Source organism: Pezoporus wallicus, unplaced genomic scaffold (assembly GCF_028554395.1).
Source record: "Pezoporus wallicus isolate ANWC-B61680 ecotype Strahan unplaced genomic scaffold, APGP_CSIRO_Pwel_v1 contig_7011, whole genome shotgun sequence".
Classification (NCBI taxonomy): Eukaryota; Metazoa; Chordata; class Aves; order Psittaciformes; family Psittacidae; genus Pezoporus; species Pezoporus wallicus.
Window position 1 is genome coordinate 2,067,949 of NW_026638234.1, and position 23,205 is coordinate 2,091,153.

Below are 23,205 nucleotides of genomic sequence, written 5' to 3' on the forward strand. Positions count from 1 at the left end.
GACTTAAAGAGGTTGGTAATTGTTGCTAGGGCTTTTTCCTCTGCTGGGGATGAATACCAAATGAGCTGTTAACGCGGGGATGTGGATGGACAGTTAGTAGGGTGCCTATCAGAGCTTTCCTGGCACCAGCTTTTTCATCTTTTCCCCTGCAACAGGACGCTCAGAGGGACCCGCTGCAATTCTCACTGCACCGTATGGAAATCAGTTCACGTTTTCTCTGGAGAAAGAAAATAACTGCTTCTGCTTTCTGGTTCCTTTTTTTTTTTTTTGGCCTTTTTTTTTTCTTTCTTTTTTCCCCTTACACTTTGGAGCCTAAGGTAGCTGCATTTAGCAGCTTTAATGTCCTTTCATTGCTGCTGCTTGCAGGGTTGTGGTCACTCAGGCAGCAGTAACTTTGAAAAAATGACCCGTCTACACCCAAACAATAACAGAATCCCCCTTTTTATGTTGGCAACGCCCACCGCTTTCTCTTCTCTTCAAGACTCCCCACGTAGACGCAACTGTTTGACCAGCCTTCTTCTGAACAACTTAATTAAGCAAAAGAAAAAGTGTCAGTTTCTGCCAACCCCACAAAAACAGAGCTGTGGGGGTAAAAAGGGGATGTGGCATCAGCCTGCATTCCTCAACGGGCTAATGAAGGGAGACCCTCGCTTTGCAGCGCTGTCAGGCATAGCCAGGGCTATCGTGACATACTGCTTCACCCACCACCCCAGACACGATGGGAGCCGGTGTGACCCGTGTCCCGTAGACACAGAGGTGCCCTGGGAAGCACCTCTGGCTTGGCAGAGGGGCACGTGTGTGCCTCTTCCCATTAGAGTCAGCCCAGGGGATCAAGCAGTTTTCCAAGCTGCATGAAAAGGGGAGCCCCTTTTTATTGTCAGGGACAGGTGTGGATTTAGCAGAGCAAATCACTCATGTTCCCACCACAGACAGAGGGTAGCTCTGAAATTCTGGAGCTCTGGAGGCTCCTGAATTTCCCTGCACCTGCATCACGAACCCAATGGGTGCATGTTGCATGCATGGATCTGAAAAACCTCCCATTCCCAAGCAAAAATGCCAGAAAGGGAAGATCATGAGGGGAGGTATGGGGCAGTTGAGAAAGGAGATTGTGAGGGGATAGGAGAGGCGGCCATGAGGGTTGAGGGGAGGACACGAGGGAAGAGCAGGGGCAGCCATGGGGGAAAATCATGAGGGGAGAGGTGGGGTGGCTGTGAGGGTAGATCATGAGGTGAGAGCAGGGGCAGCCATGGACTGTGAGGGTTGGCCATGAGGAGAGAGCTTGAGGGGAGATGAGGCGTGTCCATGAGGGGTAGGGGCAGCAGCTATATCGTGTGGGGCCACTATGAGGGGGCAGATGAGGGGTGGCTGTGACTGGAGATCGTGAGGGGCAGTCATGAAGGGCAGCCATGAGGGGAGACTGCTTTGCCCTTAGTGAAATGGTTTAGTGGTGGGCTTGACAGTCCTGACAACCTAACATTCGGTTCGGCTCGATGATCTTAAAGGGCTTTTCCAACCTAGTTGATTCTATGATTTCTTTCTTTTCCTTCAGAAACCAGGTCTGCTCTGTGAGCACTGTAGCATCCTCTTCATAGGCTGGCAAGGCTGCACCTTACTCCAGCCAGCTGCTCTCTGTCTAAGGAAAGGGATGAAGCTCTTACTTACAAGTGCTTCAAGGGCTTAAGCTTTCACTGCTTTTTTCTGAGGGAAAAAAGTTGCTCTTAACTGAGGAGGGAATGATGGAGCAGAACTGTCTCCCTGACTTATGTTCTCCCCTTCTGCCTTTATCTCCATTAAAAGAGCATAAATTCATTTTAGGCTACAATTCTGCGAAGGTCGGGGGCTGCTCTGACTTTGCACAGTGCACCTACCACCTCTGAAATCAATGGGCTGGCTGTTCACCCGCACAAGTACAGTGCACATGTAGGTCTTTGAAGGACCACGGCTTTGTCTGGAAAAGAGTAAGGCTTGGGTTGTTTCTTTTCAGACAAACACCTTGTTTTGCTTGTGCATTGCCCTATTCTTTTCCACCCCAGCCACCTCTTTTCTTTAGTTGTACCTGGCAGGCAGGAGTCTGTGTACTTCTGAGCAGTCCTTTAGTCCTCAAACCAGACCAATAATTTTTAAAATAATAAAAATTATCCAAGGAAAATGGATCCCCAAGCCCTTAAATGCTCTGCTGTATTTTCTTTGGCCTCTAGCAGTCCTGATATACCCTCTCATTTAGGAATAAAGGAAACCAGCCATCAGAAGTTACATTCCCACAGCAGTATGATCTCTTGTAAACAAGGTGTTTTATCCTCTTTTGAATTCTGAGATGGGAACAAATATAGCAAATGCTGGGGCATGCTTTGCTGGGGGAGACTGCAAACATGGGGGCAAAGCCCTGCTCCGGATATGAACCAGCACCAGCACAAACCTCAAATGCTGTCCTCAGCTGTGGCATCCTAAGACCTGCAGAACTCCCTCACATTGGCAGATGCACACACACACAAACATTCATGCATGCAAACACACACGCATGCAAACACAAGTGTGGAGTAACTGATGGCATTGCAACTGCAGTGCTGGGGGCACTGCAACCCTGGCAAATAAAAGTGACTTTGAGGTGCAGTTGCATGCTGGGTTTACCTGATTACACAGCCACGAGGTGCAGCGGGAACTTTATACAGTGTGCACTGGTGCAGATAAGGCTGTTGTCCTGTGGAAAGCAGTGGAGTCTGCCAGCGTGAGTTGAGCAGCTTTTCATGGCGTGACAAGCTTAAAGCAAAGGGGTGATTGCTCACCAGCATGCAGGCATTGCCTGTGAAATGACAACTGCTCCAATATTAAAGGGTAAAGAAGTGAGAAACCTTTATCTGCAGGCTCCGACTGTTTCATTCTCTTGACACAACGGTACAGGAGCGGCGGCCTTTATTGTGATTAATATCTGGGAAGCTTCTTAACAAGGCTTAGCTTGATAGGTGGCTCTTGTTGAAGGAAATTTATGGCCTGGTACTTCCTCAGTGAGACTTCCCACGTTGAATTGTGGAACATTACTGACCCTGATGCCCAACACGAGGGGGTGGGGATTTACACAGATGTCTGGTAACTGTGGAAGGTGCAAAAATCCAGAAGAACAACCTGCATTACATCCATTGGAAGCGGCTGGTTAACAGAGGTCAGGGGGAGGCCCGAGCCAGTGTGTGAGCCTCAGTGTTTTGGTGCAGTTTGTTTTTTGATTAGTGCAGTTCATGACCGGGCCATCCCACCTGAATAACAATCAGTGTGATTCACAGCGGGCCAGGAGAGAGCAGGGACGCCCGCCGCGCCGCCCATATGGAGCCCAGCCCTGGGAAGTGCAGAACCTTCCCAAACCCAGATGGTTCGGCTTGACGGCTTTGGCAAGGCACCAGCAATAACCTATGACGATATGAAATCATCAAGATCTCGACAACTCCCCCCTCTTTTTCCCCTGCTCACCCTCTCTCCCGCCTCCCTCCAACTGTATGTACAGAAACAAAGCCATATGGGAAAGGGAGCGCGGCTGCGGATTAATGAACATGCATGAAATGGAGATCGGCTGCCACTTAACGATGCAGTCATTAAAACTAGTGTCTGCATGCACTTTTCTCTTTTTAATTTTTTTTTTTATTGTGGGTTTTTTCTTTTTATCTGACACTATATTTGCCTTCATAAAGAAAAAGGGGAGCAGATGGGAGGGCAAGGCTGGGCTGCTGGTGGCAGGAGGTTTTGAGCATTAGTCCTCCAGTGCAAGCAGAGGTAAAGCATTTGAGAGCAGTACAGAGAGCCAGAGCCTGAAGCCTCACTGCTGCTGTTTCTGCTGCTTGTGGGGGAAAATCTCCACTTGAGTTGACTACTTCCCTTTAACATAGCCTGGATTTCTCTGGGTAAATGAGATAATTACAGTAAGCAGCAGCTGGAAGAGCCCAAATGACACCTTAGTAAAAATTAAGTCCTGACTGCACTGGTTCTGGGGAGGTGCTGGGTACTCAGAATGGGAAGAGCAGGCACAGTGCTGGGTAGGCCAAGGTTTATGAGTGCCTCCACAGGAGCCTGTGGGCAGGATTTGGTTTGCTGCCAGCAGGTAGGAGACTCTGTGGTGGGGGGACAGAGGAACCTTCTGATCAGCTGGTTTCAGAAAGACATCTAGACCTTGGAGCAGGAGGACTGGGGTTTAATAAACTAAGTGGCTCAAAGGAATGGGTAAGTTTTAGCTTAAACGGTGCTTGTTCCGGAGTGCTTATGAAAAAGGAGGAGAGGAAGCACTGCTGAGAAGTCACCAGCCTGAAGACGCCCTGCTCCGCCTCTTTCATTCACCTGCCCCCTCCCAAAGGGCACCGCTTTCTTCCCCCCCCTGCTCCCTTGTTGCTTGAAATTTCAGGCTCTGGATATTAGCAGTAAAGCTGAGACCTGTGCGTAGCCTGTGCTGGCTATGACTGTCCTTCACGGTGAAGTGAAACATGTAAGAGGGATTTGGTATTTTCTAAATAATTCCTCCTCTCAAAACAATTGAATTCATAATCCCAAGTTTCCAAACATACAAGATGAGAGATGCTCGGCCAAAGAACTAGAAGAAATCATTTACACAAATAGCTTGTACAGTGTCCTTTGAACATTGTGCTCTAAATCTTTTTAGTCTCATGAGTATTCATAGTGTTTTTCAAATAATTTGAAAGCCATTTCTTAATGAAGGCTAGAATATCCCTTTTAAACTTCTAAGTGATGTTGTTTTTCTTTGATCACCTCTATACATTCCATATTCCAGTACCCTTCTCTCTGCTGCATATTCATGTCCTCAGTATAATTTAAAGGCATACTTGCATGCTTGACAGTGATAAATAAAACTCATCCATCATATAGCAGAACCTCTGGGGAGAATTAAATATCCTGAGTTTCAGTGCTGTTACTGTCTGCATGATTATGAACCCAATCCAAAGCTCGTTGAACCAGTGGCAATAGTTAATGAGCTGGCAGAATATTTATTCTTGGTACAGAGAAAGGAAACCCATACAACTTATTTTTGGCAGTTACAGACAGCGGGATGCTGCAAAACCTTGCTGCTGACTGCCTGTCTTACTAACCAAAGATTGTGATTTCTTCCAGGTGCAATCTCAGTACATCTACAGAAGAGGATGGATGGAGGATCAGGTCTGTGCTCTGGCTCAGCACACAGCCCACATTATTACCGTGAAAGGTGTGAAGTTTATTTACTTGTGGGATATAAACATTATGCTTTTGCATGTTTTTTGAGCACGTGAAACCATGACAGCAGCTCGCTCCACCTCGTAAAACTGTGGTGAGAAGGTGGTGTTCCTCCTCTAGGAGACCCATGTGCTTGCCCTAGAGATGCTGCTGCTCCTGAAAAATACAAATATCAGACTATTTACCACCTGCCCTCCATTCCCCAGAAGCAATGCTGATACCAGTCCTCTGAGGAGCTTTCTGATGTGGCAAAGCAGCATTTGCTCTGTATTAGAGAGAGAAGCAAAGGAGAAAGAAACCTGCACCAGGCCTAAATGAGCACATCAGGTTAACTGGGATGGGGATGCAGGCTCACTTCAGTTTTGGTTCTCCCTTGCAGGCTGGTCCATGTGAAATCTGGGAGGGTGTAGGAGGGATTCCCAAGCCAGCCTTGGCACAGGCCAGCTGTGTGGTGAAGCACTGAGCACTGCTTGGCTGCTCAGCCCAAAACCCAGCTGGTTGTTTGCAGTCACAGTTTATCTGGGGAGGAGTGAGGTACCAGTTTGGGATGGGTAAGGTTTTATGGACCTGTTTTCCCAGCCACTGAAATTACCCCAGCAACTAACTGCATGAGCAGAAGAAGGAGGCCTCAAAATCATGTTGGTGACTTGATGGTGGGATGCTGGGATGCTTTTTTCTCAGATCCCACCCATCCTCACATCCCAGTCTTGGTGGATGAAAGAGAAGAGAATGCTTCTCGGGGCAGGAAGTGGAGTGAAGCAACGCCATTAGCTGAGACAGGAAGGAAACACAGGGCAGGTTTTATCTCATCTTCTTCAGAGCTCCTGTGTCCCCTCATCCATCCTGAGCAAGGGTGGGTGTTTCTGCACCTCCCATAAGTGCAAAAAAGAGACAGGACACCTAGTTCAGGCGAGGCACTTAATTTTTGCATGGTTAAAAGCAGGTGTGATGGCTACCCAACCTTCATGGTTGTCTAGGGGAAGAGGCTGTGTGGGAAGGAGACCTTGTAGCTACTCAGCCAAGGCCTGAGGCAAAAGTGAAGGGCTGGAGATGCTGAGACAGGACATAGGGGAGGGCACAGCACAAATGCGTGTAGCTGTGCATTGCCAAGGCACCAGCCAGAGGGCAGGTAGAGGCACAGTCACGTAAATCATAGCTGATGGGAAATTTACAGCTGACCAGTGAAAAAAGAAATGGCCTGACCTTTCGCTTAAGGCTACAATGGCTGTGCTGCTGCTGGCCCCTTTCCCCTCCAGGCCACTGGAGAGCCAGTTGCTATAGCTGTGACATTCCCCCTGCAGTTGCCTGAGAAACATGCTGAAGCCCCTGGCTGACACCTCCCGCTCTCAGCATCCCCCCCTCTGGCACTCGAGATGCTTTATGTGCCGATCCCAGTGTCCGAAGGCGAAGGCGGAGGTTAAGACCTTGTCGTGTATTCTGTCCCTACTTAGCAGGATCCCTCTTCAAAGCTCTTACCCAGAGCAGGAGATGATCATGTTTAGTGACCTGTCACACTAGTACTTCAGGCTTTTGTTCTGGGAAATTGGTCTTCCTCTTTTCAAAGTGAGAGGATTTGGGCTGTGTCATTAGAGCCATCAGCCTGCCAACGTTAAGGGAGCAAGGAGTGAAAGCTGTTTCTCCATAAGCAGTGGAGGGTCTGAAATGTCTTACCTCCTTTGAAGCAGAGGTTCCCATCCCAGTGGCATTAAAGTGGCCCCAGGACAGAAGGCGGAGGGCTGCTGCTCACCCTGGGTGGTGGGTGACTGGGCAGAAAATTAACTGCTTCACTTTGTGCCTCCCTTATTTAGATGTGCCCTTGGCAGATTTTATGTGGAAGGCCGATGGAAGAAGGGCCAGGGATTTTAGATCTTCCCTGCTAGATAACATGTTTTAAAGGCACTGTGGCCTTTCCTCCTATTCCCAGAAGGAATATCAAAACAGACCCTGTAAAAAGCCCCTGAACAAACTGTGGCATCTTGGTAAATTTTGCCATCCCGTGCCACAGAGGGTGCTATATTCTCTGTTAACCTAATGGCTGGAGTGGTGCATGGAAGAGGGTCTCCTCTGCTTGCTCGGTGTGGGAGATGGGCAGCTGCCATTTGTGTGGCTTTGCCTTCTCCTGCCATGGCCTGGACCTCACCAGCAATAGGTACTTCCTTGACATGACCATCTTCTTGGGGTTAGAGCTGGGTGGGTTGTACTCAGTGGGATGGTAAGAGGTGAGGGGAATGGTTGTATTTCTGCCATCTGCCTCCTAGGAGCAGTTACCATTTCTTAATGCTGTTGTGCCAACAGTGCACCACTGCTCACAGCTGTCTGGGGGAAAATAAGGTGTTTCTGAAATACCTTCTCCCTCCTGGCCTGTTTTGTCTCTTTTCCTTTTACAGCCAGTCTTTGGAGTATGAAGGTTTTTTTGTCAGCTGCACTGCCAGCTCTGGCTTAGCAACTGCCCTGGACTTCATCCAGGATCTGTGGTTGGGAACACTGAGGAGCAGGGATCTGGGTGGCCTAAGCCTGAGGATGTGGCCAAAGACATGGAGCAGGGCTCAGACAGGCCCCTCAAGGGGACAGAAGTACATGGAGGACAAGACTCCAAAGGAGTCACTCTGGGGGAGCTGATCATGGCCATGATTATTGGGTCTTTGGCCACCAATGTCACTGATATTGCTGTGTGCTGACGGAAGATATCTTCTCCTTTATTTTCTCAATTGATGTCCTCGGGGAAGGGAGCTTGTGGGCCTAGGTAGCAAGTGAGCACAGCATGCTGGTCTCTCTTAGCATTTTTGGGATGGAGCTGGACTCTAGGCTCTGTGCTGTGAGGATAGCCTTGTATGCCGTGTGTTGAAGGCAAAACCTGCCTGAGGGCATCTTTGAAACTTCAAAGTGTTTTCTTGAAGATTCATCCCATGTGAAGTTAGCTGGTGCTTGAATGAGCACTTCTGCCATCTGCTGCTTCTCTCCCTGTGAGCTGCTTTGGCTCGGCATAGAGCACTGATATTTTAGGTTTCCTGTTATAATCTCACTGATGGTTTAGATACCTCAGTGATCTCAGTCTCATTGAGCATGACTCAATAGGTCCTAATCTTTTTTTTTTCTCCTTATTTCTACGGAGGGTGCTGTTGGTGCTCTATGCCAACACAATCCAACTGCCACATCTGACGTAGTGCCACAACACTGCTGCTCTGCCAGCCGGTCACAGGGGAGTTTTGGAAGGAAGGCTTATAGCTGTGTTTCATGTTCAGACCAAAGGCTGAGCGTGCTTTCACCTCATGACTGTGAAATAAGCTAGAATGGGATTTTATAGTCCTTTGGCTCCACTGCAGTAACCCTGCATGGTAAATTCAGGCAACTTGTTTCTCAGCGGAAGAGTGGACTTGCATTTAGGCTGAGGGTGCCTAACATGCCCATGGGGTGAACACCAGGGAAAGCAAGCCATGAAAAACTGTCAAAAATGAGTGGGGGTTCAACATGAAGAGTCTTGTCCAAGCATTGAACATTGTGTATCCTCTCTCTTGATCTCCAGCCCAGACAAATTGAGACCAACTCTGGGTAAACAGGGCTGTTATCCCAGAGACACTAGGTCCAGCAGGGCCTGCTGCTCTTGGCCAGCCCGGTGGTGGAAGTGCCTGGAAACAGCTTTGGATGACGAGCTGGGTTCAGCAAAAAATTTTTTAACAAGTGAAGCAGGTTGAGCTCTGGCAATGTCAGGCACGGTCATGCAGCTTTCAGCAGTAGGTTTCTGGGTGAAGAAGGAAACCTGGGGCTGGGGAAGGTGGCCCCGCATGTCCTCATTGGTGCCTCTCATGGCTTTGTAAAAGAAAGGGGACATGCCTGAACAGTGTGATCATGGCATGGGAGCCCTGGGAGGAGGGAGGAAGGGAAGCGCATGCCATGTCAGGTGTCACACTTGGGCCTGGCAGCATGTGACATCTCTCTGTGCTGGCAAAAATGGGTAGGTTGGGACAGCAGCTTTTTGTTGCAATCTGATTACAGCCTTTCTGTTCTTGCTGACCCTTTGCTGTGGGTTGGTTTTTTTTTATTGTTGTTTTGCTTTGTTGGTTTTTTGTGGATTTTTTTTTTACTTGAAGGAATTAAAAAATACAGCTTCCATGAATAAATATAACTCTTAGCTCCATCTTATTAACTAAAAGCAATTTAGTGCTAAATACAGTGAATGTTAACAAAAAGCCGAGAATAGAAAATTGTTTAAGTGGCCAAAGAAACTTTCTTCCATTGTGATGCAAGCCAAGCTATGCCAGCTATATGTAAATGTATGCAGTAGGCTCTGTGCATGTGTCCACTTTGAAGTTGCCATCTGAATTTAATTCTGCCTTTGTGATTAAATCAGGCCATTACGTTTAATCTCACTTAATAGTAAGAAACGCTCTTTGTTGTTTTCTATAGGCAACATATTCTGCCCCTAACATATACAGCTTGGCATTCACACTTTACTATTAATCCCCGATGGCTGATAATTGCTTCATCTCCAAGTTCTCTGTCCAATTCACAAGGGAACTGATTGCAACTATTCTTCCCCTATACATTAATGCACTGTTTTGGTCTTACTTCTTTGGCTCAGTGAACCCTATCAAGCTGTCCACATTTTCTGGGCATGTGGGCGTATTGTAAGTTGTTAAATTAAATTCTGCGCTGACCCCCTAAACACCAGAATCTATTAGCACTGCAAGTTAGCTGATTGACAAGTGGGGCTACTCTTCCACTCAAAAACCTGACATAGGAAAAAAACTCCCAACCCAGGCTAAATAAGGCTGAATATTTTGTTTCAAGTGAAAATCTGAGGTCTTCTGCCTGCTGTCTTTCTACTTACAATTTCATTACTGCAGCAGGATCAATTGTATTATTAAGTGGTATTGTTTCATTGATCTTACATATGTCAGTCAGGAAATTTCTTTGGAAAAAAGACCAAGTGTTTGGAAGATGTCTTTATTTTCTTGAACGTGGAAGCCCACGCAGATTTTTTTTTTTTCCAAGTATATTCAATTCAGAAAGCTAGGTTTTGGGGGGGGAGGGGTGGTCTGTTTTCTTTTCTTTTTCTCCTTCCCAAGATGGCCCTAACTCATAATTACTGAATTAAGCCCAAGGAACCTCAGACTTTTTCCTTATTTTACCAAAAACACCTTGGCACAGATTCCTGCAGGGAAACTGCTTGGAAGAGACACTCAGACTCCCCAGTACCAGCTGTTTGGGTTTCCTTTCATTTACCAAAAGCCTGTATTTAAACAGATCCATAGGCTTTTCCATCACGGAAGAAATAGACTGATATAGTGAAAACCGCACATAAACAGGGTCTTACTTATTTCCACCTTTAGTCATGTTATAATACCTTCCATAGCTGCTGAGCAGGGACTGCAACTGCATGTTATTAGATGCGTGACTGTCACAAGTTATTCATATTTAAAGTGCTGCAGTGGTGTACGGCATTTCTTCACTACGATTAGTTTCCATTGTGTTGACTGCATTAAAATAGATCTGTCGTGGGTTCAGCAGTAGCAGTCATTTTTCTCCCTCTTGGTAGCTGGTGTAGTGCAGTGTTTTGACTTTCGGCCTGGGAACAGAACTGATAGAGATGTTTTGGTTTGGCCAAGGACTTTGTGAGCCTCATGCTCTGCCAGGGAGGAGGCGAAGCCAGGAGGAAGCAGAGACAGGACACCTGACCCAAACTGACCAAAGAGGTATTCCATACCACAGCACGTCATGCCCAGGAGGTAACTGGGAGTTAGCCGGAAGGGCTGGGAGACTGCAGGGTTGGAGGAGGTATCGGTCAGAGCTTGGTCGGGCTTGGGGGGCGAGTTATCGGTCAGCTGGTGCTGAGGTGTTGTATTCTCTTCCCTTGTCATTTCCTTTATCATTATTATCATTGGTGGCAGCAGTAGTGATCTGTGTTATACCTTAGTTACTAAACTGTTCTTATCTCAACCCGTGGGAGTTGCATTCTTTTCAGTTCTCCTCTCCGTCCCTCTGAGAGCAGGGGGAGGGCAAGAAAAGGGGGGGAAGTGAGCGAACGAGTTACCTGACTGGGTTTAAACCACGACAAGTTGTCATTCGAAGTTTCTGAAGTACTGATTCAGGCCATGCGGACAGTGAGAAAATTAGAAGTTTAATAGCAATTGCTTTTTTTTTTTTTAAAGCTCACTGGTATGGAAAAGCTGAAATCCATCATGCACCACAACAGAAGTTAACTGCTAACCAACATGGGTTTAAGGAACATGGCTGCATACTGTCACCTGTAGTCACAGAACCATAAAAAAACGAGGTGCAAAGGAACCTAGAGAGGTCTGTGGTCTGACCTCTTGCTCTAAGCAGGGATGAATTTGAAGTTATATCAGGATGATTTTGGTTCACTGCCCCTTGTCGTTTTGCTGCATGCCTCCCAGATGAATCTGGTTCTATCTTTTCTGTAGCATCCAGGTAGGCAGCAGGAAGCTGCTTATTAGTGTCTCCTCAGGCTTTGCTTCTCCAGGCTAAACAAATCCAGATCTCTGTTCCATAAGGATTCATTTAGCCTCTGGCCATATAAAAGCATCCACAAGCACTGAATGTGGCTTTGTCAGTCACAAGAGAGGCAAGTACCAGCCATATTCAGGTGCATGCAGCCCTGCCTCTTGCACACCATACATGGTCACCTTGCCACAGTTGAGACATCTTCTAACATTAGTGAGCTTCTTCATGGATGAAATGAAAACACTATTGCTGAATGTGAGCAAAATGAAGGTGATAATGATGGGTAGATAGGACCAAACAGAAAATTTTGCTGCTCCTGTGAAAAATCCCTATGTGCATTCACAGCTGGAGTTGGGGAGCCTCCCTGACCTCCTGTATGTACCCTTCCTAACCTTCATTCAGTGCAGGCTTTTTATTGTGAGCTAGCTACAAGATATTTTCCTGACCTGGCAGATGCTTCAATACTTACAACTGGTTCACAAGAGTGTGTGACACCTCAGGCTAGGAAGCCATCAGGTGGGGGTGGCTGATACCGGAAGGCTGCAGCACATCTTCTGCAAATACATCTAATCTGTTGTCTGCATTCTGAACTGGCTTACCTGAAGCTACTGTGCTGAGCACAAGGTCTTGTCCTGTATTTTCACAATGGCCCAAGCTTAGGTTGACAGAAAGACTGTTTCCTGCTTCAGCACGAAGTCTGCAAATGACAACCCTGCTCTTCACGAGTTAGGGACAGTTCCTCTCTGCAGGTACATTTTCCATGTAGGCAGCAGAGCTCTCTTGGAGTTCCAGCTGAAACTGTGAAATTCATTCTCTTCTGGGCTTAGGTTTGCCTCAGACCTTCTCTTTCTCTGTGGCAAGTGAAAGCTTTTATGTTTCCCTTTGCCAGGACTTCTAGAAAGGACAAAGCCACTGTGACCCAGAGGGCCATAAATTTTTGTCTACATCAAGCACAAACAGAAGACGGTCTTTTTTTAAAATGTAGATGCAGCTCCAAAAGTTGTGTCTTGTATTTCTGGCATTGTCTCCCTAAATCTCCTATGATTCCTGCAGTTTAGAGCCAGCTACAGAGTGTATTTCCGTAATTAGGAGTACACATATTCTTGGAGTTGAATGATTTATTCAGAGTGAACCTTCCCAGTGATTTTCATTAGTCCCTCCAAATCAGTGTCCCTAAAATGTTGCACAGATGCTTTTTATTTATTTCCTGTTTCAGCTGCCTCTTTTGCAAGTAGTTACATGACTTCTGTGAGGCATTTTAATTAATTAATTTACATTTCTAGGTTGCCTCACACTGCCTTTGACAAAACTCACTTTACTTACATTATAAAATGATGGTGTCCTGCTGCACATTGTAACCTTGCCACAGGCAAGGAAATGGCTACATGAGGACTGGAGGCTCTGCTCTTAAAGCAGGAATTTGACTCTGCAAGAGCAGAGGATTTTGTCCTGGTGGTTTGAAAGGGCCACTCTAAGGGAAACTGCCAGGGAATGAGATTAAAGCTCTAATTAAAGGAACAGGAAAGAAACTTGCTAGTTTTGTCTAAGAAGTGATTTGTATTGCAATGAAGCCTTCAGAACTCCCACAGCCCCCAAATATAGAATGCTGTTTAATAAATCAATAACATGTTATTGAGTTATCCATCCATCCGTCCATCCATCTACCCATCCATCCAGGAAGTTATATAACTTTATTGGCATTTTCTCTAAACTGTGCCACAGAATTAGACTTACATTTACTTTGGATCAGACAGAGCATCAGAGCTAGCCGGGGAAGGCTGGCTTAAGTTTCAAGTTGTTTTTCCATTTCCATAAGAAATTATTCAGGTTAAATATCAACAAGAAGCAGTGTGGGTGCTGGTGATTTGAGAGAGACACATACAAAATCAATATAGAGGTTTGTTTCAAAAACAGCCACAGAAAGTTGCTCCATGTGCTTTTAGGTCGACCAGACTCAGAAAGCTTACAATGAAGACTGTATCCAGCAGCAAAACTGGTAGCGATAGAGTCCCAAATAAATTTAAAATTAATCATATTTATCCTTCCTGTGTTTAAAGACTAATTTAGGTTTTGAACATCTCCCAGGCTGCCTAGCAATTGCTTTGGGTTTGTTCTTAGAATGAAAGAGGAGACTGATGGCAATCCCTGGCCCAAGCCATTTCATATGTCTCCTTTAAGTACTTGTTACCCACTGCCTCACTTGTAGGAATACAGAAAAAAATGCGCTAATTTTAAAAGGACTTTGAAGTCCCTGTGTACAAAGTATGCAACAATTTCATCTTGCTGCTCTCTTCTTGTCAAACGTTTGAAACATTTTCATAATAAAAAGCATTGGTAATTCCATTGTGAAAGTGGAGAAATGAGAACCGTAACAAATAGAGCCTGTTGAGGCAGAAACGGCTGAGATGACCTGAGCAGCAGCATGACTGCGAGAAAGAGCTGCTTTGCATTTCACATTCAGAGACTGTGTTCCTGGAGTCTTTTACTCCTACTGCAGCAAGATCAGTTCCAAAGACCTTTTATTCCTAGAAGTACTGTAAATGTGTGCACAATTCTGAAAGCACATGGAGCTTTCCGAGTGCCCAGTGATGTCCTGCCCATACCAATGGTGCCGGCAAGCATGCCCAGGCAGGTGGTGAATGCTTGGCAAGCCCTTCCCTGAAGTTGTTCAAGCTGCCCAACCTGTATCTTGGATCCTGCCGCCACCCAAGTTGTACAATAACCACCTGGACTAGCCTTGAAGCTTCATTCATGCAGCAGACAAAGTCACTGGTTCTTTTTCACAAATGCTGGCCACGCCAGCAGGGAGGGGGTGGGACCGACATCCTGATTTATTTGGTCTCCAAGCTGTTCTTGGAGGATGTATCCTTTCTCTCCAGGACTCTGGTACAAGCTTTATTTAGCCTCACAGATTCAGGCGCGGAAGGGCACCGTGCTCCCCTGCCACCTTCCTCTAGCACCTCACAGCCACAAGTTACCTACATGCTCTGCCTGATGAGGGCAAAGCTGATACAGGGTGCCTGGGGACTGACTAAAATAAGGCACTGCACCTTTCGCAGTTAAATATTATTAATGTTTATTATATAATTATTACATGTTACAGAGTTCAGACCCGCAAGCCAGCTGCTCACATAGGACGGGATGTGTGAGTAGCAGTGGGGTGGTTTTTTCTGCTGTGACTGCACAATTCCCGTTGCTGGCGAGGCGCTGCGGAGTTACACCCCCACGGGGAAGCTGAAGCACGCTCGGAGCACCGGGGCAGCCCGCCGGAGCACCACCAGCACCCCAAGGCCGCTCTTCCCGGCGAGCCCAGCCGGTGCGCTAGGGCCAGGCAGCAGAGGGAGCGCGGGGCTTGGCGCTGCCAGGCCTTTAAACCCGGCGCTGCCGCTCCGCGCTGGCCAATGGGAGGGCGGGCGCGGCGAAGAGCGGGGTGCCCATTGGCTGTGGCCTGCGGCGGGCGCGGCGTTCGGGGCGGTCGGCGGGGTGCCGAGTGGTGGTGGCTTGCGTTCTGCGCCCCCGGGGCTTTGGCCAGGCTTCCCATCCCCCTGTCCTACTCTCCGGCCTCTGCTTTCCACCGTGTTTCGGTCCATTGAGCCGTGGGGAGGGCAGGTAGGAGCCCCCTTGGGAGAGCGGCTCACCAGGCAGAGGGTGTATTGAGGTCTCCCCTTGCTTCTTGTCCCTGTGCAGAACCCACTGTTGCGAGGAAGCAGGCGGAAGGAGAGTGCAAAGGTAGCACAGGGGTTCGAATGTACCGGCAGGTCAACGGTAGATGTGTACAGGCAGTGAGAGCCCGTAGTTGCTCTAGTACACAGTGCCTAAGTGAAATGAGGTCCAGACATGCTACAGGCAAGGTTTTTCAGTACGCAGGCGGGTTTTGAAGGACTCTTCTCTATGCTTCTGACAGTTTAAGCAAATGAGGGATCATTTCATGTCCAGCAGTGGTTTGGGCTCATAACATAGAAAGTCTTTCGGAGAAGCAAAGGTGTTGCTGGTGGGGCTGAGAAAAGAGCTTCTAATGAAAAACACGTGGGTGAGACTGTATCTCTCAGGGCACTCTTCAGCATCCCTTTGCTACTTCCAAAACTCCCTCATGCTCTGCCAAACGGTAAATTGGAGATTCTTCCCTCAGAAGCACTTTCTTTTCGCTCAGTGGTTTTTTTTATTGCTGGTTGCAGTGGCAAGATCCATGAACAGAAACTTTGCTCCCACTGTGAGTAGGCAGAGGGAGTTGTGCTTCCAGTGTTCAGAGCTTGTTTTGAGAGCAGTAGCATACCCTACATTCCCCTGGGGCTCACCACCAAAACCTGTGCAGAAATTCACTGCAGAGGAAAAAGAAACTCCAAAGCATCCTGCAGACAGTAGAAAATACAAGGAGAATCTCTTCAAGAAGATGCTGTGACTGCAGTTCCCAAGGATGCTCTTTTTCTGAGCAAACTGTCCATTGTGTGTGCAAACTTTCCTTTGACCGAAGTAGAAGGGCTTTGGGATAGGTGAGGACCTAATAGGGAACCAACTTGTCCCTTCAGGAGTCCCTGGCCAGAGGAAGTGTCAGGACCTGTGGTGAAATGAGATACTTTTCCTCCTTGTAGCAAGTGAAGCCAGAGAGGGGGTGAGGACTAAGCTCATCAGGCTTTCTTCATCTTCTTTTCCCATGTCTCTGTTTCACACCCTGCTCACAATCATTTCTCTGGTGAGAGCACCCTGAGGGTCCCAGGCAGGGAGAGGAGTCCCTTTGCTGTGGGATAGAAAATCTGGGCATGCACACATGATTTTGCCTTCTCCTCCTCTGAGAGAATTACAGGAGCACATATACTGCTTAATATACTGCACCAGGCTCAAAGCTGAAAAATTACTGCTTAGACTTCTGTTCCATCACAGGGTTTTGTTTTTATTTTCTCCTAGAAGGGTATTTTTCATCACTGGAAGAAAAATTCATTAAAATCCAGAAGGTTTGTGTTATTGTTGCAAGAGTTCAATCCTGGTCGCCACCATCCCTCCCCCTTCTTTGCATTTCCCAGATCCCCAGGAGGAAAAGAAAGAATGAATGAAAGAAAGAAAAACCCTCCAAAAGAAAGCAGGGGTCTCCTCTCAAACTCTCACGCTTGCAGGCTAGCTCCTGGCACGCTTATAGGCATGGCACACAGCCTCTTCTGTCGGCACAGACTTGGCAAACCTGGGCCAGAGCTGGCCTTTCTTATTGTGTTCAAGTCACCTTCTTGATTACAGCAAAAAAAAGGCGTTTGTGGTGGGTGACTGAATTGGCCACCCTACTAGACAGAAGGCAGAAGGAGAAAAAACAGGAAAGAAACAGGCAAATTAGTGTTTCGTGGAGAGGGGAGAACAACACCCAGGGAGGAAGCGATACCGGCTGCCTCCTATTTATAAGTCAGCTCTTGCCTGGTGTTCTCTGGATGCTCATAAAGCTGTGATACAGCCTGGCTGCCCTGCTCCCTCCCCAGTGGGTCCTGCTGGGACCACCATGGGGGATGTGGCACCTGCACCTCTGTGGGTATTGCACACACACACAGTCCTAATGTAATACATAAGTTTAAGCCTTTCTTTTATGCTGTGTTGGGGAAGAGGTGGGAATTAAGCATGTCACCAGGACAAGCGTGTACCTGAGCTAACACACTCTGTGGGGTTAGTAAAGAGGGTGATGTATGTGGTAGCTGTGGCAAATTCTGGCTTTTCTTTTGTTTTCATACTAATAATCCGTTTTCAAAACACAGGCAGTTAAGTATAGTAACTATGCAAAGGATGGATTGAAAGGATTGAAAGTCATTTCTAATTGAAACACACTTAATGTTTCTGTTAAAATGTGGCCACTCAAAAAACAAATTCAAATCTCAGTAGCAAATAATTCGGTTGAGTGAACATGTATATTTTGCTGCAGACATCAGTAGCTTCTTGGGATGCTTCAGTAAAAACTACATAATAATAATAGAATAATAGAAGTACAAGTATATCACTTTGTAGGAGTTGGCTGTACTCTGTTAACCCAAAACGCATTAATGAAAAATGCATAGTTACCCGCAGTTTTAGCTCACTGAAAATAAATGAGAGGAAAAAAGTTACGGTTTTTTTTTTTTCTTTGTCAAACAACTTGAAATAAGCAATTGAATGCCCAGTTTAAGGGTGTTACATGATAGAAGGTGCATGCAAAATAGTATCTAGTCCTTCACAAGATAAAGTCATGCCAGCAAGCAGTGGAATCACATGTGCTGATGTATAAAACCCCTTTGAAAGCCTTGGCTTTCCTCACGAGAGCAAGAAATATTCTTGGAGGCTTTCTGGAGTCAGCAGCCAAAGCCAAACACTATGGAGGGCTTACACCGATACAATCCAAAAGGACAATTTGCTTGGAAGCCTGTGGCTAATTTCAAACACAATGCCCAATGTCATGGTCAGTTGTGCTGCAGAAAGTTGGCAGCTTGGCTCAGCCTCTCCCTGGGCCCGAAAAGATGCGAGTGTTTCTGGCTGAAGCCGCACTGCTTATTGGATGTCCCAGACAGCTTCAAACGAGCCCTTTCATAGCGACACACGGCCAAGTGCGGGCAAAGAAACAAGGCGGGAAACAAAGGTGGCTCTGAAGTCATTTCCCTGTGCTGAAGCCAGCCATCCGGTTTTGCTCCTTCCCCATTGAGGGGGCAGAAAGCGGCAGGAAGAGCAGGGCTGAAAGGGAACAAACCAGCCGAATGGGCTGGTGGGGCGGCAGCCAGGGCTGGGGCCACACCGGGCAGAACTCCCATTCTCCCTGCCCAGAAAGGGATGAATGATTAATTATAGGCATCCAAAAGGTAATATATGTGGTGGGCGGGCGTCATGCAGCCAAGTTCCTAGAGCACCTGCGAAAACAGGAGGCAACGGGAGACAAAGCTGCTCTCCCCCTTTATGGAGAGCACAGAGGGGTACTGTTCCCCCTTCACCTGGTCTGCTTTTGGCTGGCACAACCTCCTTGCAGCACAGCTGATTTCTATGTCCGCTTGCTACATGTAGGAAGCAAAATCCTCCTGTTTACAGAGAAAGGAAACTGTGTGATCCCAGATGCCAAAAGGGAATGGGGGGTGTCTGGCATCCGGTCCTGAGACCAAAGGATGCAAATCTAAGATGTCACCTCTCTTCAGCTTTGCGTAGCCTGACAGCCAGTGCACAAGGCCACTGCATACACAGGTAGTAAAGACGGGGTTTTCAGAGTAACCTGAAGAGAATTAGCCACAGATCCCACTGTAATTAAGCAGAGACTGGCTGTTTGACTCCCTTAGGCACCTTTGAAAATCCCAACCTGCCTTAAGGATTCAGCAAAGCACAGAAGAACCAGCTAAACTGAAATATAAGTTGCATATGGTAAGGAGTAAAGTGCCTGGCTACCCCTAAATTAGGATAAAAGCCATTTCTTTGATTGTTTGTTTGGTTTTGACAGCAAGATAGTAAATTTGAAAAATATGATTTAATAACCATCTGAGTCCTTTCACTACATCCCGTCATTCCACTGCTTTTCCAGCTCCCAGCCCACTTCCCACTCCTGCCCTCCTCCTGGGACAGAGATGTGCCTTTTTATTGTCTCAGCAAAGTTCATGTTTGCTTAAATTTGGGAGAAGCCATGAGACAAACCTTTGCCACCAGTGAGCTTAAGGACTGACCACCACTGTCACAGCTCCAGCCTGGTGTGGAGTGAATGCCTGAGGAAGGGGGAAGTTGAAACCCTGTTTTCTGTGCTGTGTAGCTTGTGTTCCTAACCTGCACTGCAGTGCTGTCCATGTGGGATTCCTGTCACTTTAGGCAAAGCAATCGTTTCAGCAGTAGCTCTTTGACTATGTTTTTTTCCTTTCAGGATTCCCCTAGTGCTGGAGGGTGATGCTTAAACACGTGGCTTTGGGTCCAGATCTGTGGTGCTGCACAGGCATCGCTTCATCATGAGGCAAAGGTGTAGGTGGCTTAGGCAGCCACAGTGGACAGCAAGACAGGTGTGTGAGACCTAAAGGCTGCCTACAACAGGAAGTCGATGCAGTGAAAGGAATTCACATGAGAGACTGGTGCTGCACATTGCATCTCTGATTATGTGTGAGGCTCCCAGTAGAGACAGTGCTTGCAAATTAACTTAATGAAGAACTTCAGGTCCTTGAGACACTGTTAAGTAGAATTTAGCTATCTAAGTTGCTTAGGTTTTGCATGCTGAGTGGAATGATGCCCTATACATCTGTCACATACCCAGTCATTTGGTAGCATGGGGAAGTGAAACCCTGTTGAGAATCCCACTGGAGGAATAATGTGGGGAAGCAAGGCAGACACCACAGCCTTTGCCTCATAAAACAGACAATAAAATTATTTCCTGTTTGGTGAGGAAGACTGGCAGAACAGGAAAAGTAAACACACCAAATAGTGGGAATGATCAGCCTCAGGTTGCTGCAAAGAACACTGTAATAGTTTCCTTGTTATAATTTCCCTCATGCTTTTTCCATTAGCCAACCTGTTAGTGCTTGTAGAGATGCAGTGTCCTCACAGCAAGACCAGGGTACATTTAGCTACAAAAGATGCTGCTATTACGGAAAAGTTGCTTATCCATCCTGGCCTGGACAAACCTGCCTTCACCAAGCACATGCTGCCAAAGAAGCCTTTGAAGAAAGCAAGCGGAGACATCAGTACAGCCAGCAAGCCTGACTTATTTCTTTGCATGTAAAGCTGTGCAAAACAGATCTCACTCACAAACATCTTCAAATAATCATCTCAAAAACTGAAATAAAACTTACTCTGAACTTTTAAAGTAATTTTATTCCTTGGGTGGGTGTATAAAGAGAACATATAGGTTCAGGGAGAGGAGGCATGCACAACCCTGGCATGGCACAGACCTTGTGGTAGCATTGGCACCCTCCCCAGGCTCTCCCTGTGTGTTGCCTGTGCCTGTGTGGTGACATGAGAGCCACACACATGGGCTGATGGTATCACAGGACAGCACTGAACCCTCCACTGTACGGTGCCAGGGCTCAAACACAACAGATGTTGTATGCTAATGCTGGGATGGCAGTCCCTCAGGGCAGACACAGCTGCTGTAGGGGCTCCCTGGTGGCACACTGTGAAAGACCCTTGCATGTGGAGTGGTACGATGGCCATGTCCTCTGCTGCCGGTGGATCCCCTCTCACAGACAGTGTGCGGGAGCTTGCTGAAGCGCGCAGGGTGCTCTTGCAGCTTGCTTTTTTCCAGATGGTTGATGCACACAGTGAACAATGGCCAGGACACCATGGCAGGGTGCCCTGCCAAAACCTCCCCCTGCATACAGAGCAGTGCACAGCCCATAATTAGCGGCCTTGCTCATGTCAAGCTGAGACCGTTCCCATAAAGATGAATCCCCTCCCTGTTGCTCTGAGGGGGGATGTTCAGCCAAGGGTGGGCCGGATGGTCCCAGGATGGGAGGCTGTGGGGATTAGCTCACAGTCTAGCCCACCTTGCATGAGGCTTTGTGAAGATAAACAGAACAATTTTATTTCCTTAAAAAGCAAACCTGGAAGAAGCACGTTTTGGCCTCTTAATAGAGGTGTCTGGAATATTGGGCGTTCTGGATGTACGCGTGTGCACATGTGAGTGGGGAACAAAAAATACAAATGAAAGGTCTCTAACTTTGCTGCCTTTGCATGCTGACACACATGGCACCCGTGCTCACACTGTTTCTAATCTAGTTTTTTCATCTACACCCAATTTGAAAGTACTAAAATGGCATTAAAGGTATCAGTGTCAAAATGTTCACTTGCTCCTTGCATGCTTAGCTTCCCAGAGCTACCTGTGCTCTGGGATACACAGCGTCTTCTGAGAAAAGGCTGCCTGGAGTTCTCACAGCAACCTTCCAGTATCTGAAGGGGGCCTACAAGGGTGCTGGAGAGAGACTCTTCATCAGGAACTGCAGTGACAGGATGAGGGGTAATGGCTTCAGACTTAAACAGGGGAGATTTAGGCTAGATATGAGGAAGAAATTCTTTACTGTGAGGGTGGTGAGGCACTAGAACAGGTTGCCCTAGGACCTTGTGAATGCTCCATCCCTGGCAGTGTTCAAAGCCAGGCTGGGCAGGACTTTGAGAAACCTGGTCTAGTGGAAAGTGTCCCTGCCCATGGCTGAGGGATTGGAGCTAGGTGATCTTAAGGTCCTTTCCAGCCCAAAACATTTTATGATTCTATGATTCTTCACCTCACATGGTCAGATTGTGCCCAGACAACAGAGGTAGGCAAAGAAAGTAAGGGATAATTTTCACCAGTAACCTTGAAGTCAGGTCTTTGGCTGGACCCAGCCTTTGCCATGACCTCAAGCAGCACCCCAGCTTTGAGCTCACTGCTGAAAATTCATGCTGGAGGAAATGAGACAAGCATTTAGTTGGGCTGAGGACACCAGGTCATTCCTTGCCCTTGTCCTTCTGGGCATGCCACTGATGAGAAGCAAAAGCACGGACACTAGAATTGAAGTCTCAGTGACAAAATCCACCTGCCCTCCAGGCGCCGGAGTGGTGCTTGTTCCCATGCAGAAACATCCATGGTTTCTGTGAAATATGGGTCCACACCCAGTGCCTTACATAGCTCCTCTGGTTTTGGGGGTTCCTGCACTCCCTGCTTGGGAAAGGTCATGTTTTGTGTGTGTAGATTTATGCTTCACAAAAAGACATTCAAGCACTGTAGCTTTTCTCCTCTTAAAAATAATACAGAAGTATTATTATAATAATAAAACTAGAAGTCCTACCACAAACTCATTTGAACAGCCTTGGAAAGCCTTTGTCAAATGTGGTATTTCCAGGACAATCACTGCTAGCAGGGTCTTCTCCCTCTTTCAGTGCCTGGCAGTGCTGGGATGACAAAAATACAAGCTGCTGCTGGAAACACTCCCTTAGCTGGCCCATGGCTCACGCACCTTGGCTGTTACTGTGGGATGTGCAGAGACACCCAACTGCCATGGGGGACTCTCTCCCTCCATGTGAGCAAAGGGCAGCCAGACGCTGGGCAGCCGGTGCAGGGTGCACCGCAGCAGCAATGAGAAATTGCAGAGAAAAAAGTGCATACTTTGGTCTTGTTTCTACCTTCTCTAAGCTTCTGTATCTGGACTGTGAGTCTCTGCAGCAGGCAAGCAGGTCATTAGTTCCCACCAATTATCCCACCCAATTTCCCCAGCCAGGTACCTGTGCATTATTACCTACCGCGATAGAGGGGGAGCTGATATCACTCCCCAGCTTTCCCTAGCTGCTAAGGTCTTGTTCTGGTCTCATGTGAAGGCATGGTTGGAAAGGCTTGGCATGATCTGCTTTCAGATGAAGCACCCAACATATGGTGCCACAGAAAATGAAGCTGCTGAGATATTTGAAAGGGAATGTAGGGCTGGATTTTTCAGGCATGTAGCCAAATTGGATGTGCTGCCTGGGTGTTTCAGTGTGGTTGTGCTATGTTGACTACACAGAGAAAGCAAAGACTATTTTTCCTGAAGTATTTAATGGTATGTGCAGATGTCCAAATGCTCAGACAGTATATGGGTGAAATACTATTCTCTCATGCTTTGTCCTCATACCCTGTCT

The 23,205-nt window shown here is 47.2% G+C and overlaps 1 long non-coding RNA gene across 2 annotated transcripts; it reads left to right on the plus strand.

Annotated features, from left to right (window-relative positions):
• Positions 1 to 1,508: 1,508 nt before the first annotated feature.
• LOC130599578 (uncharacterized) lies at positions 1,509 to 20,405 on the plus strand. 2 transcript variants are annotated; one of them, XR_008972264.1, is made up of 4 exons: positions 1,509 to 1,958; positions 5,104 to 5,194; positions 19,496 to 19,628; positions 20,127 to 20,405. It is a non-coding gene; the product is annotated as an uncharacterized LOC130599578 (long non-coding RNA). The 2 variants fall into 2 exon arrangements; XR_008972265.1 differs by lacking the exons at positions 19,496 to 19,628; positions 20,127 to 20,405 and adding an exon at positions 13,034 to 13,282.
• The last annotated feature ends 2,800 nt before the right edge of the window (positions 20,406 to 23,205 follow it).